At 44.4% G+C, this 13,504-nt stretch overlaps 1 pseudogene; it reads left to right on the forward strand.

The window, feature by feature from the left end:
• LOC129014515 (programmed cell death 6-interacting protein-like) overlaps nucleotides 1–13,504 on the forward strand; it is a 51,962-nt pseudogene that overhangs the window by 14,028 nt on the left and 24,430 nt on the right.

Below are 13,504 nucleotides of genomic sequence, written 5' to 3' on the forward strand. Positions count from 1 at the left end.
TTTGAGGCGGAATTTCGCTCTTGTTGCCTAGGCTGGAATGCAGTGGCGCGGTCTCGGCTCCCTGCTGCCTCCGCCTCCCGGGTTTGGGTGGTTCTCCTGCCTCAGCCTCCCGAGTGGCTGGAATTGCAGGTGTGAACCCCCATGCCCGGCTTTTTTTTTTTTTTTTCGTAGAGACGGAGTTTCTGCATGTTGGTCAGGCTGGCCTGGAGCTCCCGAACTCGGGTGATCTGCCTGCCTTGGCCTCCCGGGGTGCTGGGTTTGCAGGTGTGAGCCACTGCGCCCGGCCCAATTTATTAAGCAGAAAGGAATTGATCGGCCTGGCGTGGCCCTAGACTTCGGACGGCGGAGTGCGGCCGATCGCTTGAGCGTAGGAGTTCCAGACCAGCCTGGGCAACATGGAGAAACCCGGTCTCTCTTTTTATTGTATTTATTTATTTTATTCGAGGCGGAATGTCCCTCTTGTTGCCCAGGCTGGAGTGCAGTGCTGCGGTCTCGGCTCGCCGTGGCCTCCGCCTCCGGGTTTGGGTGGTTCTCCTGCCTCAGCCTCCCGAGTGACAGGGATTGCAGGCGTGAGCCACCATGCCCGGCTTTTTTTTTTTTTTTTTCCTTCTTTGGTAGAAAAGGGGTTTCTCCATGTTGGCGAGGCTGGTCTCAAACTCCGGACCTCGGGTGATCCACCCACCTCGGCCTCCCGCGGTGCTGGGATTGCAGGTGTGAGCCACCGCGCCCAGCTCAATTTATGAACCAGAAGGGAATAGATCGGCCTGGCGTGGTGGCTCACGCTTGTAGTCCCAGGACTTTGGACGGCCGAGTGCAGATGATCGGTTGAGCCTATGAGATCCAGACTGGCCTGGGCAACATGGTGAAACCTGGTCCCTTTTTTTTGTCTTTTTGAGTGGAGTTTTGCTCTTGTTGCCCAGGGTGGAGGGCAGTGGCACGGTCTAGGCTCGTCGTGGCCTCCGCCTCCTGGGTTTGGGTGGTTCTCCTGCCTCAGCCTCCTGAGTGGCTGAGATTAGAGGCAGGAGCCACCATGCCCGGTTTTTTTTTGTTTTTGTTTTTTTTGTTTTTTTTTTGGTAGAGACAGGATTTCTGCATGTTGGTTAGACTGGCCTGGCGCTCCCCACGTCTGGAGATCTGCCCTCGTTGGCCTCCCGGTGTGTTGGGATTGCAGGTGTGAGCCACTGCGCCCGGCCCAATTTATTAAGCAGAAAGGAATAGGTCGGCCTGGCATGGCTCCAGACCTCGGACGGCTGAGCGCGGCCGATCGCTTGAGCCTAGGAGTTCCAGACCGGCCTGTGCAACAAGGAGAAACTGGTCTCTCTTTTTATTTTCTTTATTTATTTTATTTGAGGCAGAATTTCGCTCTTGTTTCCCAGGCTGGAGTGCAGTGGCGCAGTCTCGGCTTGCCGTGTCCTCCGCCTCCCTGGTTTGGGTGGTTCTCCCGCCTCAGCCTCTCGAGTGACTGGGATTACAGGCGTCAGCCACCATGCCCGGCTTTTTTTGTTTGTTTGTTTTTTGGGTACACACGGGTTTTCTCCATGTTGGTGAGGCTGGTCTCAATCTCCGGACCTCGGGTGATCCACCCGCCTCAGCCTCCCGGGGAGCTGGGATTGCAGCTGTGAGCCACTGCGCGGGGCCCAGTTTATTAACCAGAAGGGAATAGATCGGCCTGGCGTGGTGGCTCATGCTTGTAGACCCAGGACTTTGGACGGCCTGTGCAGATGATCGGTTGAGCCTATGATTACCAGACTGGCCTGGGCAACATGGTGAAATCTGGTCCTTTTGTTTGTTTGTTTTTGAGTGGAGTTATGCTCTTGTTGCCCAGGGTGGAATGCAGTGGCGTGGTCTCAGCTGGCCGTGGCCTCTGTCTCCCGGGTTTGGGTGGTTCTCCTGCCTCAGCCTCCCCAGTGGCTGCGATTATAGGCAGGAGCCACCATGCCCGGCTTTTTTTTTTTTTTTTGGTAGAGACGGGGTTTCTGCATGTTGGTCAGGCTGGCCTGTAGCTCCAGACCTCGGGTGATCCGCCTGCCGTGTCCTCCTGGGGTGCTGGGATTGCAGGTGTGAGCCACAGCGCCCGGCTCAATTTCTTAATCAGAAGGGAATAGATCGGCCTGGGTGGTGGCTCAGGCTTGTAGTCCCAGGACTTTTGACGGCCCAGTGCAGATGATCGCTTGAGCCTATGAGTACCAGACTGGCCTGGGCAACATGGTGAAACCTGGTCCCTTTTTTTTTCTTTTTGAGTGGAGTTTTGCTCTTTTTGCCCAGGGTGGAGTGCAGTGGCACTGTCTCGGCTTGCCGTGGCCTGCGCCTCCCTGGTTTGGGTGGTTCTCCTGCCTCAGCCTCCCGAGTGACTGGGATTGCAGGCATGAGCCACCATGCCTGGCTTTTTTTTTTTTTTTTGGTAGAGACAGGGTTTCTGCATGTTGGTCAGCCTGGCCTGGAGCTCCCCACCTCGGGTGGTCTGCCCGCCTTGTCCTCCCGGGGTGCTGGGGTTGCAGGTGTGAGCCACTGCGCCCGGCCCCATTTCTTAAGCAGAAAGCAATAGATAGGCCTTGCGTGGCTCTGGACTGCGGCCGGCCAAGCATAGCCTATCACTTGAGCCTAGGAGTTCCAGACCGGCCTGGGCAACATGGTGAAACCGGTCTCTCTTTTTATTTTATTTACTTATTTTATTTGAGGCGGAATTTCGCTCTTGTTGCTCAGGGTGGAGTGCAGTGGCGGGGTCTCGGCTCGCCGTGGCCTCCGCCTCCCTGATTTGGGTGGTTCTCCTGCCTCAGCCTCCCGAGTGGCTGAGATTACAGGCAGGAGTCACCATGCCCAGCTTTTTTTTTGCTTTTTTTTTTTTTTTTTTTTTTGGTACAGACGGGTTTTCTCCATGTTGGTGAGGCTCGTCTCAATCTCCGGATCTGGGGTGATCCACCCGCCTCGGCCTCCCGGTGTGCTGGGATTGCAGGTGTGAGCCACCGTGCCCGGCCCAATTTATTAACCAGAGAGAATAGATCAGCCTGGCATGGTGGCTCACGCTTGTAGTCCCAGGACTTTGGATGGGCGAGTGCAGATGATCGCTTGAGCCTATGAGTTGCAGACTGGCCTGGGCAACATGGTGAAACCTGGTCCCTTTTGTTTGTTTGTTTTTGAGTGGAATTTTGCTCTTGTTGCACAGGGTGGAGTGCAGTGGCACGGTCTAGGCTCACCGTGGCCTCCGACTCCCGGGTTTGGGTGGTTCTCCTGCCTCAGCCTCCCGAGTGGCTGGGATTACAGGCAGGAGCCACCATGCCCGGCTTTTTTTTTTTTTTTTGGTAGAGACGGGGTTTCTGCATGTTGCTCAGGCTGGCCTGTAACTCCCGACCTCGAGTGATCCGCCCGTTTTGTCCTCTTGGGGTGCTGGGATTGTAGGTGTGAGCCACTGTGCCTGGGTCAGTTTATTAATCAGAAGGGAATAGATCGGTCTGGCTTGTTGGCTCGCGCTTGTAGTCCCAGGACTTTGGACGGCCGAGTGCAGATGATTGCTTGAGCCTGTGATTACCACACTGTCCTGGGCAACATGGTGAAATCTTGTCCCTTTTCTTTTTCTTTTTGAGTGGAGTTTTGCTCTTGTTGCCCAGGCTGGAGTGCAGTGGTGCGGTCTTGGCTCGCCGTGGCCTCCGCCTCCCGGGTTTTGGTGGTTCTCCTGCCTCAGCCTCCCGAGTGACTGGGATTGCAGGCGTGAGCCACCATGCCTGGCTTTTTTTTTTTTTTGGTAGAGACGGGGTTTCTGCATGTTGGTCAGCCTGGCCTGGAGCTCCCCACCTCGGGTGGTCTGCCTACCTTGTCCTCCCGGGATGCTGGGGTTGCAGGTGTGAGCCACTGCGCCTGGCCCAATTTCTTAAGCAGAAAGCAATACATAGGCCTGGCGTGGCTCTGGACTGCGGACGGCCGAGCATAGCCTATCACTTGAGCCTAGGAGTTCCAGACTGTCCTGGGCAACATGGTGAAACCGGTCTCTCTTTTTATTTTATTTACTTATTTTATTTGAGGCGGAATTTCACTCTTGTTGCTCAGGGTGGAGTGCAGTGGCGGGGTCTCGACTCTCCGTGGCCTCCGCCTCCCTGATTTGGGTGGTTCTTCTGCCTCAGCCTCCCGAGTGGCTGGGATTACAGGCAGGAGTCACCCTGCCCGGCTTTTTTTTTCTTTTTTTCTTTTGGTAGATACAGGGTTTCTCCATGTTGGTCGGGCTGGCCAGGAGCTCCCGTCTTCAGGTGATACGCCTGCTTGTGCCTCCCGGGGTGCTGGGATTGCAGGTGTGAGCCACTGCAGCCCTGCTCAATTTATTGATCAGAAAGGAATAAATCGGCCTGGCGTGGTGGCTCACACTTGTAGTCCCAGGATTTTGGACGGCGAAGTGCAGATGATCGCTTGAGCCTATGATTCCCAGACTGGCCTGGGCAACATGGTGAAACCTGGTCCCTTTTTTTTTTTTCTTTTTGAGTGGAGTTTTGCTGTTGTTGCGCAGGTTGGTGTGCAGTGGTGCGGTCTCTGCTCGCAGTGGCCTCCGCCTCACGGGTTTGGGTGGTTCTTCTGCCTTAGCCTCCCGAGTGGCTGGGATTACAGGCAGGTGCCACCATGCTCGCCTTTTTTTTTTTTTTTTTTGGTACAGACGGGGTTTCTGCATGTTGGTCAGGCTGGCCTGTAGGTCCAGACCTCGGGTGATCCGCCCTCCTTGGCCTCCGGGTTGCTGGGATTGCAGGTGTGACCCACTGCACCCGGCCCAATTTATTAAGCAGAAAGGAATAGATCGGCCTGGCATGGCTCTGGACTTCAGACAGCAGAGCGTGGCCGATGGCTTGAGCCTAGGAGTTCCAGACCGGCCTGGGCAACATGGTGAAACCGGTCTGTCTTTTAATTTTATTTATTTATTTTATTTGAGGCGGAATTTTCCTCTTGTTGCCCAGGCTGGAGTGCAGTGGCGCGGTCTCGGCTAGCTGTGGCCTCCGCCTCCCTGGTTTGGGTGGTTCTCCTGCCTCAGCCTCCCGAGTGACTGGGATTGCAGGCGTGAGCCACCATGCCCGGCTTTTTTTTTTTTTTTTTTTTTTGATACAGACGGGTTTTCTCTATGTTGGTGAGGCTGGTCTCAATCTCCGGACCTCGGGTGATCCACCTGCCTCGGCCTCCCGGTTTGCTGGGTTTGCAGGTGTGAGCCACTGTGCCCCGCCCAATTTATTAACCAGAAGGGAATAGATCGGCCTGGCATGGTGGCTCATGTTTGTAGTCCCAGTACATTGGATGGGCGATTGCAGATGATCGCTTGAGCCTATGAGTTGCAGACTGGCCTGGGCAACATGGTTAAACCTGGTCCCTTTTGTTTGTTGGTTATTGAGTGGAATTTTGCTCTTGTTGCCCAGGGTGGAGTGCAGTGGCACGGTCTCGGCTCACCGTGGCCTCCGCCTCCCGGGTTTGGGTGGTTCTCCTGCCTCAGCCTCCCGAGTGGCTGCGATTATAGGCAGGAGCCACCATGCCCGGCTTTTTTTTTTTTTTTTTTTTTTTTTTTGGTAGAGATGGGGATTCTGCATGTTGGTAAGGCTGACCTGGTGCTTGCGACCTCGGGTGATCTGTTCTCCTTGGCCTTAATAAAGTAGTTTAGAGTCGCTGGTGTTTATATCTGCTTTAGTTCAGAATGAGGAGGCTAGAATTGGTTTGCAAGCAAGTTGAATACTGGCCTTTATTACACAGGAGGCCACCTAAGTACTGTAGCAAGGAGGGCTTTACTTTATGGTACTACTCTTTGGCACAAACATACAAATGTAGTGTTGTTCTGGTTCTCCTAGATTGGTTTGTTGAGTGTGTTTTGTAAGGAGCCTTATTTTGCCCGGTGGTCAATGCCTTGCACATGATGCAAGATCTTGAATTCCAAAGTGATTGAATTCTGTAAGTAATAGGGACCTGTTGTAGATTCTTTGTTAAAAGTTATTTTTCAATTGTGATACAATATACACAATATGCCTTCTTAACCATTTTAAGTGTACACTTCAGTGGTATTAAGTACATTTACATTATTGTACAAACATCATCTGGAGAACTCTTTTTCACCTTATGAAACTGAAACTCTGCACAGTAAATGATAACTTCACAGACTCGGGCGGTGGCTCATGCCAGTAATCCCAGCATTTTGGGAGGCTGAAGTGGGAGGATTGCTGGAACCAACGAGTTAAAAACCAGCCTAGGCAACATAGTGAGTCCCTGTCTCTACAAAAGATACCAAAATTAGCTGGGTGTGGTGGCCTGTGCCTGTAGTCCCAGCTACTCAGGAGGTGGAGGTAGGAGGATTCATTGAGCCCAAGAGGTAGAGGCTGCAAGGAGTGTGATTGCACTAGTGCACTCCAGCCTTGGTGACGGAGTGAGACCCTGTCTCAAAAGAAAAAAAAAGAATTATAATGTCCCATTCTTCCCTCCCCCCTCAACCCTTGGCAACTAGCATTCTTTCAGTCTCTGAATTTAACTGTAGGTACCTCATACAAGTGGAGTCATAGACTGCATTTAAAAAAATTTCACAAGATGATATTTATTATCTTAATCATTTTTAAGTGTACAGTTCACTAGTGTTGGGTGTATTTCACATTGTTGTAAAATACATCTCCAGAACTTTTTCATCTAGCTAATCTGAATTAATGTACTAATTGAATAACAATCCCCCTCCCCCTACCACCATCCCTGATAACCATCATTCTGATTTCTGTCTCTATGAATTTGATTACTCTAGGTAACTCATATAAGTGGAATCACACAATATTTGTCTTTTTATGACTTATTTCATTTAGCTTAATGTCCTCAAGATTCATCCGTGTTATAGCATATGATTTCCTTCTTGTTTAAGGCTCACTAATATTCCATTGTATGTATATACCACATTTTGTTTATATATTCATCAGATCACAGACACTTGGGTTGCTTTCATGTTTGGCTTTGTGAATAATGCTGCTATGAACATGGGCATACATATATATGTCTTTGAGACTCTGCTTTCATTTTTTGGGGGGTGTATACCCAAAAGTGGAATTGCTGGATAAAATAGCAATTCTATTTTTAATATTTTGAGGACCCGCCATATTGTTTTCCACAGCAGTTGCACTTTTTTTAATTTTTATTTTTTATTTTGAGATAGGGTCTCTCTCTGTCACACATGCTGGAGTATAGTGGCATGATCATAGCTCACTGCAGCCTTGAACTCCTGGGCTCTGGTGGTCCTCCTGCCTCCGAGTAGCTAGGACTATAGACATGCACTACCGTTACCTGGCTGTTTAAAAACAATTTTTTTTTTTGTAGAGATGGGGTCTTGCTGTGTTGCTCAGGCTGACCTCAAACTCTTGGCTTCAAGAGATCCTCCTGCCTCAGCCTACTAAAGTGCTGAGATTACAGGAGTGAGCCACCATGCCCAACCACGAGTTTGCAGTGCTGCCAACAGTACAGGAAGGTTTCAGTTTGTCTATATCTTCCTCAATGCTTATTTTCTGTTTGTTTATTAATAGGAGCTATCCTAAGTGAATGTGAGGTGTGTAGATTTTTTTTTTTTTTATCAGAGTTGGGTTTTAGCCCAGCTTATCTGCTAGCCCTTTTTGAGAAATGTATTTGCATGAGGGAGTAAAGCATAAGGCCAGCTAGGAGGTAATTGCATTGACTTAGAGTCGGGGTAATGAGGAACTGGTTCGATTGTGGTGGGACAATGTGATTTTGAGAGGTGATGGAAAAATGGAAATAATTTATTCAAATTTCAGAAACCGAGAGAAATGACATGAAAATGACTTTTACATTTGAATTTGATTGTAATAGAAATGTGGAAGTAAAGGGAAGGAGAGAAAGAATAACTTACTGTTCTTTAGCATTTTAGGTGATGGGAATATTGTTGTGGAAATAAACGCCTGTAAGGGCAGCTTGAAATATGGGAGCATATGACAGCAAGAAAACAGGTCTGGAAACTTGTTTTTGTGAGAGTCAGTAAGATGATACAGGTCATAGTATTTCTCTTTGAAACATTTGTTTTCTTTTGAAAAAATAATCTGATAAATTTTTCCTTCTCAATTTTTTACAGCTCTTGCAAGCTTAGGATATGGAAAGAGCTGTGTGTTGTTCAATTGTGCAGCCTGAGTAGCCAAATTGCAGCAGAACAGAACCTGGATAATGATGAAGGATTGAAAATCGCTGCTAAGCATTACCAGGTATGCGGAAAATTAGTTACTACAATAATGATCGACACTAAATTGGATTAAGTGGAAAATAATTTGCATTTAGGTTTATAGATACTTCTATGCAACAGATGTTTTTTTAAATGAATGCACTTTTAAAATGAATTGATTCTTACTGTTGAAGCCCTTAGATAAACTGTCTATAGACCAGGTCTGTTATTCCTCATTGTTTTATACGCAGCACCTAGCACAGTGCCTGGCACATAATAGAGGCTCAATAATTGTTGGTTGAAGAAATTATGAAATGTCTGAGATTTTGTCTCTGGCATTTAGGGTAAATCCATTTTAAATAAATGACCTAATTAAAAAAAATTTGTACATTATTTTCATATGTTTTCTTAGAGTGAGACACACTTGAAATTTCACTGATGTTACAAAAATAAAGACAAGAAATTGGCAAGAAAATAAAATTTTAACTTTGAGACTTGTGGAGAGGTCATATTTAAATGTGGTCCGACACATAATGTTCGTAAGTTGCCTAATCTATTTTACGTACTAATCATTTACTAATATGGCATGTTATCTTGTGGCAGTTTTTTTTATTTCATTTATTTATTTATTTTGAGACAGAGTGTTGCTCTGTCACCCAGGCTGGAGTGCAGTGGCTCAATCTCGGCTCACTGCAAGCTCCGCCTTCCGGGTTCACACCATTTTCCTGCCTCAGCCTCCTGAGTAGCTAGGACTACAGGCATCCGCCACCTCGCCCAGCTAATTTTTTTTGTATTTTTAGTAGAGATGGGGTTTCACCGTGTTAGCCACGATGGTCTTGATCTCCTGACCTCGTGATCAACCCGCCTCGACCTCCCAAAGTGCTGGGATTACAGGCGTGAGCCACCACACCCTGCCAGCAGTTGTTTATTATTTATTCAGTTTTTTTTTTTTTTTGGTTAAAAGAGCAGTAAATGATTAGTGATAAGTAATATATATAATCATGTTGTCATTTTATATTTCTTTCTAATTTACAAAGTGTTTTCATGTACATTATTTGACTCTCAGATAAACCTTGTGATGTATGTCATATAATGATAATGTCATTCCCATTTTACATACGAGGAGACTAAAGGTCAGAAGTCTTCATAAAGCAGTCCATTTGGGTTTCAGTAGTTCTGATTCCAAATTTCATGTAATTCCAAATGTCCTTCCACTGTTTCACCCCCAAACCTCTCATGAAATTTGCTTGTCTCAGAGGCAGTCTGCTTTTTCCTGTTGTTTATGTTAGGGGAGAGGTGAGTGATGCTATTCTGAGAAAGTAAAAGGAAAATATACCTTAAGCAAATAACATGCTCCAAATTGTGGCTTGCCTTACAGTTTTGAATGGGCATAGATGACAAACATAATGCATACGCTATTTCTTTTTGAGGCTATACATGGCAAATATTTTAAAATGTGAAAACAAGCCGGGTGTGGTGGCTGAGGCCTGTAATCCCAGCACTTTGGGAGGCCGTGGTGTGTGGATCACGAGGTCAGGAGTTCCAGACCAGCCTGGCCAATATGGTGAAACCCTGTCTGTATTAAAAATAGAAAAATTAGCTGTGTGTGGTGGTGGGCACCTGTAGTCTGAGCTACTTGGGAGGCTGAGGCAGGAGAATCGCTTGAACCCAGGAGGCGGAGGTTGCAGTGAGCTGAGATTGTGCCATTGCACTCTAGTCTGGGTGACAAGAGCAAGACTCTGTCTCAAAATAAATAAAATAAAATAGAGTAGTGAAAACGAAGTAAAATGTTATTTAGCTTTTGGTTAACTGTAACTCAGTTAATTGGTATATGAGATTTTAGAAAAGTCATTCTGAATTATGAAAGAAGCATTGCATTCTGTGAGGGTTCACAGCAGGGCACCTGGTATCATGGAACGATAACTGGTGGTATTAGACCTAGGTCCTTGTCTAGGCTGCTTGCCACCCAGAAGCTTTGTGTTGTTGGGCAAGTTCTTTAACCTCTCTAGTACCTCCAGTTCCTTATCTGTAAATGAGAGACTCAGATTTTGATCCACTAGTTTACTAAACAAGTTCAGTTGTTCATTCCTAGCAGATACTCTGGTCTTATAATACTTAATGACTGCAGAAACATGCTGTTCATTTTAATACATTTGACTTTGAGTTTTCTCTGTGTTGTCTATTTATCTAACTCATGACACCTTTTTTTTTTTCTTTTTTGAGATGGAGTCTTGCTCTGTTGCCCAGGCAGGAGTACAATGGCGTGATCTTGGCTCACTGCAACCTCTGCCTCCTGGGTTCAAGCGATTCTCCTGCCTCAGCCTCCCAAGCAGCTGGGATTACAAGTGTGTGCCACCACGCCCAGCTAATTTTTGTATTTTTAGTAGAGACGGGGTTTCATCATGTTGGCCAGGCTGGTCTTCAACTCCTGACCTCAGGTGATCCACCCACCTCAGCCTCCCAAAGTGCTGGGATTACAGGCGTGAGCCAACGCACCCTGCCAACTCATGACACCTTTAGATCTCAGACTGATTTATTTCTTTTTCTTAGTATAATTTGTTTCATAAAAGCAAAGTTATTTTAGTATTAACAAAATATAATTGAGATGAAAAATCTGATGCGGAACATTTCACTAGCGAGCTCTGAAGGCCAGACAGAAATCACTAGCAATGGGTAGTAATGCTGTTCCTCAGAGGACCAGGTGTATGTACTATTTGGGGTGTCCCCTAACTACTAAACTACTATGGCATGTTTAATTATATTTGAAAGACGAATTTGTTTGGGACCAAAGCAAGAGCATTGCAGTACTAAAAATATTTTAATGTTTATCCCTGCCTCTATTCTCATATTAATTTTGAGGAAGTGTATCTAAAAATAGCTTAATCAGATTGTTCCATTAGTTTACTTTGTTTTTCCTTGTAATTTACTTTTAATCTTTGTTAAATCTCTTGTTACGCTATAGAGTTTTAGAAAGATAACCTTATTCTCTGTAGGTCAGATGTTTTAGATTGGTTTTTCATAATATAAAAATTTAAATGTATTAACTGTTCACTGAGTTAACATTTGTAATGCCTTTTATGTGTAACAGTAGGAAATTAAGTCTTGCTGAGTTCCTATAGATTTTAAAGAAATTCTTTCTCCCCCCTTAGTTTGCTAATGGTGCCTTTTTACATATTAAAGAGACGGTTTTATCTGCCTTAAATCGAGAGCCTACCGTGGACATATCTCCAGATACTGTTGGGACCCTCAGTCTTATTATGCTGGCACAGGCTCAAGAAGTATTTTTTTTTTAAAGCCACAAGAGGTAACTCCAATTTTTCTTTTCATTGCATGTGAAAAGAAGTGACAAGGCTTTTAAATTAAGAAAGTGGTTAGACTATAATATGTGCAATGTCGAGCTTTCCTTCTTGAACTTGATACATGGATTATGGAAAATTTTCAGCTATCCTTTTCTGAATTTGTAGCACAAATGCACATTTAAGAATGTAGGCTGTGTTTGAAGTCATGAAATGGATCTTTGGTAATTGTCTTTAAACACTCCATTCTGGAATAGTATTTATGTATGTTTTTAACATGTCAAACATTTATTCACAAATATTTATTGGGTACTTACCCTGTGCCAGTCACTGTTCTAGTTTCTGGGTAAACGGAGTTAGAAAACAACCTTACATTTTGGCGACAGGGGAGATGATAAGCAAGAATTAAGTAGACAGGATAATCTCATAAATAATTGCTATAACATTTCAGAAATAATTGCTATCAAAAATAAGAAAGAATTATATGATAGTGGCTGGTGGTATGGTGATGGGATAGGGATGTAGGGGAAGGTGGGCTAATTTTAGATTCATTAGTCAAGAAGGCTTTCTTTCAGGAGGTCCTCTTTAAAGTAGACCTAAATGACAAGAAGGAATGATCCAGGCACAGTCCCTGGCCCTGGGAATGAGGGAAGAAGAATAATTCTTATAAGGCATATAAGTTAGCATGAGAGATTGAAATATGGGCTGAATATATAATATGGGCTGAAATTGAAAATAAGAGGTTAAGTTATCATGTGGAAGAAATAGGAATTGGAATACTTTTTTCTTTTAAAATAACAGCTTATAATGAGATAGAATTTATATACGCTAAAGTTCACCCTTTCTAAGTATACAACATAAGATTTTTAGTATATTTGTAGAGTTTTGATTACCACTATCTTATTTTAGAGCATTACCATCATCCCAAAAAGAAGCTGTGTACCCATTAGCAGTGACTCCTCATTCCCCTTTCCCCCACTGCTGGCAACCACTAATCTATTTTGTCTGTTTTAAATTTTATGCGAAAATGTGATTTCATCAAGAAAGATGTTTTAAGATGTGTGTACAAACTTGTGATCTCAGTGTTTATACTGAGACATGTCAGATTAGCTCATATTTATTTTAATTATAATGGTCAACTTCATATTATATTCCAGATAAAATGAAAGATGCCATCATAGCTAAATTGGCTAATCAGGCTGCAGATTATTTTGGTGATGCTTTCAAACAGTGTCAATACAAAGATACTCTCCCCAAGGTCAGTTATTGTTTTTGTAAACACTTGCTTACTTTGCATGTGAAAATATTTAGACTTTTTTGTGTATAAGAAGCAAGTTGAAACTTATAAAGAAATTTGAAGTTTTAATAGGGTTATCTGAAGTATATAGTAGAAATAGTTTTTTTTTATTTAAGATGCATGAACAATTCTTTTATATTTAGGGATGCTTTTGTCCTTACCTTTTACTAAACTTGTTTTTCCAAGTTAGAACTCTTTCTGGAAAATGTTGACCATCTGTTTTCAATACTTTTATCAAATCAAGGCATTGTGTAGTTCTGAATCATTGGTGATTTGGTACAAGCATGTATACTTGAGCATGTTGATTATTCACAGTTTTAATTATTGTCCTGTTTTCTTAAAGATGAGTCTTGAAGTGCAAAAACAGACATAAAGAAAAAAGGAAAAGAAAACTTAACAAATTCATCTGATACTTTGATTAGAATTCAGTTTTGGCAACAGGGATAAAAAATTGGGCTGCTAATGGACAGCTAAGGAAAAGCAACCATCTTAAACTACATATCACAGGAAGTATAATGTTTTAATGTGAACCTTTCTGAAGTGACAATTGAAAAGACTATTCAGTGATGATCATTTGTTAATGACAAAGGAAATCACTAGTAAATTTGGAATGATTAATAAAGAAAACTTAAAGATGGAGTGAAATATATGTTTCAACTACTTCCTTCAGAAATGTTCAAGGAATTAGTTTCATCATATGGTATCTGTTACATGATTTTTTTGGTAGGGGAATTTATTGATTTATAAGTCATATTCAGGAATCTT

This window comes from Pongo pygmaeus, chromosome 16 (assembly GCF_028885625.2).
Source record: "Pongo pygmaeus isolate AG05252 chromosome 16, NHGRI_mPonPyg2-v2.0_pri, whole genome shotgun sequence".
Taxonomy (NCBI): Eukaryota; Metazoa; Chordata; class Mammalia; order Primates; family Hominidae; genus Pongo; species Pongo pygmaeus.